This window comes from Condylura cristata, unplaced genomic scaffold (genome assembly GCF_000260355.1).
Source record: "Condylura cristata isolate star-nosed mole 26May11 unplaced genomic scaffold, ConCri1.0 scaffold00017, whole genome shotgun sequence".
Lineage (NCBI taxonomy): Eukaryota > Metazoa > Chordata > Mammalia > Eulipotyphla > Talpidae > Condylura > Condylura cristata.
In genome coordinates this window covers 29120989-29127210 of record NW_004567118.1, presented here as the reverse complement: position 1 = coordinate 29127210, position 6222 = coordinate 29120989, and positions in this window count along the sequence as shown.

The window sequence follows — 6222 nt, the reverse complement described above, 5'->3', positions numbered from 1 at the left end:
TTACTTTTAAAGATTTATTTATTTTTGCATTAAGAGCTGGGGTAAAGGCCAGAGGGGGGCGGTGCAAGAACTCACCAGCGACAGAGTAGGGAGCAAAACTGGCAGATCCACTGAAATACACTACTCCAGGGAGCAGTGGGAGAGACAGGACCAGTCTGCTGCACCCTGTGGGTCAGCTCTCGGGCCAGGGGTAGAACTCATGCTGTAGGGGCTGCTAATGGCTTTGTGGGTTTGAGAACTAACCCCTTGTACCACCAGGGAGGCTCCACAGGCACAAATTTTAAAGGCTAAAAGATATTTCAGAATTAAGGTACAAAATATTTTTTTAAATCATGATTACTCTAAAATCCATGATGAAAGAGATAACATTTTAAATAAAGAATAATTGATAATAGTGCTTTTGTTTTCTCTCTGCTCTGGCCCCAGCTGGCTCTGAGGAACACTGGTCTTTGTAGGTGCAGTTCTGCAGTCTCATGTCTCCTGGCTTCATGGTGCCTTATTTGCTTGTGTGTTTATAGCTTTAGATTGTGAAGATTGTGAAGTGCTCTTTTACCTTGGAACTTTATCTGTGGGAGAACTTTGAGTCCTTAACTGAAGTGCATACCTCTAGAGAGAATTAGTACTTGCTTTTACCTGGCTCCTCAGTATACTACCAACCTAGGAACGCTTTGCATTCTGTTAAGGTTTTCCTGGGCTACTCAGACTCTATGATTTTAGGCACAAAGCATAGAAAGGCTGGCTTGTGGTTTAAGTTCTCAGTAGAGACCTTTTCCCCTCTTAGTTACATAGGCAAGTTCCCTTGCTCCCTCCTTCCCTGAAAAGGGTTTTTGCTTTTGTTTTTGTGTACCTTTATATAGAGGCTAGAGGAGGTCCTAACTCTGCAGAAACCTCCCTCTGTTTCGGATGAGCTCTGAACTTTGTCTCCACTCCCAGCATCCCAGAAAAAAACTACCTGGGTAAAACCCAAGGTTTCCTCCATTTCATACAAACTCTTGGGGAGAAAAGCTGCCTTTAGGCCTCCCTTATCTCCTGAACTTCCTGATTTCACTTCATTTTTGGCCTCTGTAGGAATACTTCTATTTGTGCTAGCTCAGTAGATTTTTAAAAAGATTTATTTATTTATGCATACAGAACTGGGGTACAGGCCAGAGGTGCAGGGGCAGTGAGAGGATTCACCAGAGACAGAGCGGGGAGCAGAACAGGCCGACAGACAAAGTACACTGCTGAGGGAGCAGCAGCGGGTCAGGGGGCTTCTGCCGCGCCATGTGGGTCACCTCCGGCGCGGGGATTGAACTCATGCTGAAGTGGCTTTAGCTTCTTAGTTCTGTGATTTAACCTGCTGTGCCACCAGGGAGGGTACAGGGTTCATTCTTCTGTGGAAATGTTACTGATTGTTAAATAAATCACTTTTAGGATGAGATTGACTTAAATTGCAAGGGCCTGTGACCTTCCATCTCCACATACTGGGGGCTCAGTGGCCCCTGCACTGCCCTTTCCACAATGCCTCTGGGGCTCCTGGGGAGACCTCAGCAATCTGGGCACAGTAAAGTTGGCACACAGCGGTGCTCCCCACTGCTTGATGCTGTGCACCTGGAATCTGCGATGCCCCTGGGCAGCCTTGCTTGGTTCCCTTGTTCCTGTAACTGACGATGGGCATCAAGATTTGGCCCTGGAACTTCCGTATGTACCCTGTTGTCAAGGCCTCTGGGTGTACTCCAGCTACACTTAATTTTGACATATTTGTCTGACTGGGGCCAGTGAACTTGGTTCTTTGCTGAGGATTGTGGACTTGCTTGGGGGTCTAAGGGCAGCTGTGAAGCTAGATGGGAGACTCTTGCTGCCTCCAGAGGCAGCACAAGGAAGATGATTTAAAAATGTTTTGACTTAGTTCTTGGGTTTTGTTTTGTTTTTGTTAGATGTATTTATGTATGCATAAATACAGGCCAGAGATATGGAGTCAGGGGGCTGGTGAGTGGACTCACTAGAGACAGAGTGGGAGCAGAACAGGCAGGTTGACTGAAATACACTGCTGAGGGGAGCAGTGGGTGAGACAGGGGAGGTCTGCTGTGCCTTGTGATCAGCTCCCTGGTCCTGGATGGAGCTCATGCTTCAGTGGCTGCTGATAGCTTCATAGCGCTGCGACTTTAACTCCTCCACCACCTCGGAAGCCCCCTTTGTCCATTTTTTAAAAAAGATTTATTTATTTATACATACAGAAATGGGGTACAGCCAGAGGTGCAGGGGCAGCAAGAGGATTCACCAGAGACACAGTGGGGAGAAGAATAGGCAGATGGACAAAGTACACTGCTGAGGGGAGCTGCGGGAGACAGCAGGCCATCAGGAGAGATCTGTTGCACCTTGCGTATCACCTGGGGATGGCGGGTCAAACTCACACTGAAGCTGCCTCTGCTTAGCCTAGCTTCACAGTGCAGCACTCTAACCCACTGCACCACCAGGGAGGGCCCCCTTTGTCCATTTTTAAATTGGATTTGTTTTGCTTGTCTGTTTTAAGTTGCAGGAGTTCTTTCCATAAATCCTTATCAAATACATGACTTGCAAAAATATTTTCTCCTATTCTGTGGATTATCTTTTAACTCTGTTGCTTATGTTCTTTGATACACAAAAGTTTTGCTTTTTTGTTTCGATTTCTTTTGGACATTTTTAATGACTGAAACAAAATACCTAAAATTACAAGCTTCTGGAAGAACCATTTGTTCCTGCCAATCTTGTATCTCTCCTCTGACCTGTCCTTGGCGTTTAAGAACAGGGTCTCTGAAATGAGACAGGAAGGGTCCTGGAACAATGCCAGGAAAGAACAGAACTTAAAGACAAAATTTTTAAGAATTTTGCTATTTCCAAGGTTGTTAAGCAAAAGTTAAAAAAGCCATTACTCAAGGACTGGACACTTGCTGCCTACATTTCCTTAACTGGCTATCTTTTCCCCTTTTCACTTGTTTTTTTTTTTTGAGCTATCTTTCCACAGCTTACAAGTTGGCTGCTATGGGGGAAAAAAGGGAGTTGTAAATAAAGGGAGTCCCAGACCTTGAGAACAGACCAGTTCAGACTGGAACTGCGGGCACACAGCCTCCAATGAATGTTCCCTCAGACCTGAACGGCCACTGCTGAAGGGTGCTCACAACTAACAATAAATGGACTCTAGCCAAGTCCACTCTCCAGTCTTCTCAGCCAATACAGTTTAATTTCTTTATTCTTAAACACTAGGGATTTTTGTTTGTTTTTTACATTTTACTTTATTTTTAATATTTATGCATGCATACAGAACTGGGGTACAGGCTAGAGGTATGGGGCAGTGAGAGGATCCATCAAAGACAGAGTGGGGAGCATAACGGGCAGATTGTCAAAGTACACTGCTGAGGGGAGCAGCGGACGGGTCAGTCTAGAGGTCTGGGCCATGTGGGTCAGCACCCTGATAAGGGATGGAACTCCTGCTGAAACCTGAAGGGCTGGGGCTAGTTTCACAGTGCTGCACTTTAACCTGTTGTGCCACCAGGGAGTGCCTTCTATTTTACATTTTAAAAGGCCTATTAGGAAAAGGAGAAAAGAGAGAGGCAGCTGCATAGTCAGAGGTGATCAGGAGAGATCAGTTTTAAAACATCAGTTTTAAAACCTATGTAGGCCCTTAGACCTGGCACCTTGGGGGGGTGGGGAGGGTGGGGATGTGGGGGAGGGGTGGGTCTCTCATGCCCAGAGAGGTCCCTCTGGTGTCTATTTCCTTGTTTTTCTGATGGTCAGTAAATGCTGACTCCTCGCCTGTCCGCACCTGTATCTGTGGAGTCCTTTTTCAATCTTAACCAACCGGTCTCATGACCCCTCTCCTATCCCTTGGGGCATCCCTCCAACATCAGGCAGGTGATGCAGTGAACAGTGCTTAGTACCAGCCCAGCTTAGCTGGGCTGTGGGGCCACTGGGGTTGGGCTGAGGGGCCCTGGGCCCTCTTCCTTCTCTGGTGACGTGAAGACAGCTTTGTTGACAACAATCTTACCCAAGGTGATACCACAGGTAACATGTGGACATGAGGTGATTGTGGTTGCAAACTTTCACAAAAGACTTGATCTTAGACTTGTTGGTTTTTTCCTCTTGGTCTTGGTAACTGTCACTTTTGGATCAATTCTAGTCACCAGAGTGTGACCATAGTGGTGGCTGGAGGTGCCATCATCCGCATTCTTCACAAAGACCACTTTGCATCCGGACTGATGTCCAGCCACCTGGCTCCACCCTTCCAGGGGTGATGAACCTGTCTGTTTCAACAGCAACCACTCAGGCCCTCTCCACAGAAATGTTTTACTTTAATATAGTCCAGCTCACTTGTTTTCAGTTTTGTGACCTGTGCACAAAGAAAGAAAGAAAGAAAGAAAGAAAGAAATCATTGTCAAATCCAATATAATGAGGTTTTCCCTTGCCTTTCCTCTAAGGACTTTGCAGCTGTAGTTGGGGATGCTCATAAACACCTCTGTCTGGCTTTGCTGCAACATGGCTCCTCCCTAGGAGACCTTAGCTATTCCAGCTGTATTCCTATTACTCTGTGACAACTTCTCGTGCCCACATAATACCACTTCCCTTCATGGCCCTTTCCCAAAGTGTTGTCAGACTTTTCATTGCTGGACATTTATCATTTTAGAGGCCAGTGCCTCTTGTCTTCACTATAAGATGTACAACCAGCACAGACTTGGCAACTCATACATTTGTTGAATGAATGAATGAATGATCAGTGCCAAGTGCATGGTGCAAACAGTGAGTGTAGTGGGAGGTTAAAGCCTGGATGATCAGAAAGAGGTCCTGAAGTCTAAGCGGGATCTTAAAGGCCAGGAAATGTTTGGAAAGGAAAAGAGTTTGAGAAGGGCTTATTCCTGGAGGGGCCAGCATATACTCAGAGGGGAAGAATAAGTGAGGCCATCTGATGTCATGGGGTCCGGAGCAGAGGCCCAAAGAGCAGGACAGCCCAGCCTCATTAGGTGCATGAGTCTGACCAGGAAGATGAGGGAGCCAGCGAGGAGTCAAAACCACCCTTTGACCCAGTAAAATGCTATCTCTGGTAGATGGTTTTGGTAGCAGTATGCAAAATGGTTGTGAGTAAGGAGGTACTGGACACCAGAGGCCAGCATGGAAAACTCTACTGGTTTGGAACTTCTTCCACACAGTCTAATAGCCACACTCCTTGGTTAACTGCTGTGCCTTTCAATCTTCTCTAAGCATCTCTCTAAGGACCTCCTAGGCAGAACAGACTGTGGTTCCTCTGCTTCCTGGTGGGACTCCCTTTACAGCGCTGGCCATGTGCGGGCTGGGGGAGGTGTCTCATCATGCGTTGTTTGCCATTCACTATCCCCACCCACATGACTGGACGCACAGCAGGCCTTGGGCCATGGACACATTGATGACTGATTTAATAGTTTGACATTCTTTCTCTTTCCTGAAAAATGGGACTTCCTTCCCTTTGGTAGCAGTTTAATGATGAAGCCAGATCTATTTCCTCAGAATAATGCCTTACCAGAGAACATACAGGGTAGATTCCTTGTATCCAACAATTCTTTCTTTGTATTAGGAAAAGTGCCTTGCACAGCTCCTTGCATGCTAGTAAAGGCCCAAATATGTATTAGCCATGAACAGACGAGCCTAAACGTGACTGGAGAACATGGGGAATGTAAAGAAGCCTTGGCATCCTTTAAAAGCCCAAAGGCAAAGCCTCCCCCAGTGGGTCCTGGGAATCATCGGCTGCCTGGGATCTGATCCTTATGTCTGGGGACTTGGCGCCATATGCATTTTGTGGGAGGCAGAGCCTTCTGCCCTCAATAGGGGCCCCAGAGCTAGAGGTTCACGCCCCCAGCATCTCCTGCAGCCAAGAGGGGAGAGCAGACACACGACCCAGCCGAGCCTGGTAGCCTCCTGTCCCTCAGCCTTAGGTAGGAGGGCTGGTGAGGCAGAGGAACAAAGCAACAAGAACACACATTGTGGGGCCAGCTGCGCCCTGCAGTGTCCAAGGTGCTGGCGGTCCCAGCTGCGTGTCTGCGTCCTGCAGGCCTGAGGTGGGCATGTCTCACCACATCAGATCTGCAGTGAGGCTTGGCCCCTGTCCATGCTGCGGTTTCCTTGACCCAGCTTGTTTCCGGAGTCCCTGGTGATGCTGGAGGCTACCTGTGGTCTGCCAGTGAACTCCCATTCTGTTTTAAACACCAGGAGCAGTTTTTATTGCTTTCAACTATTGTC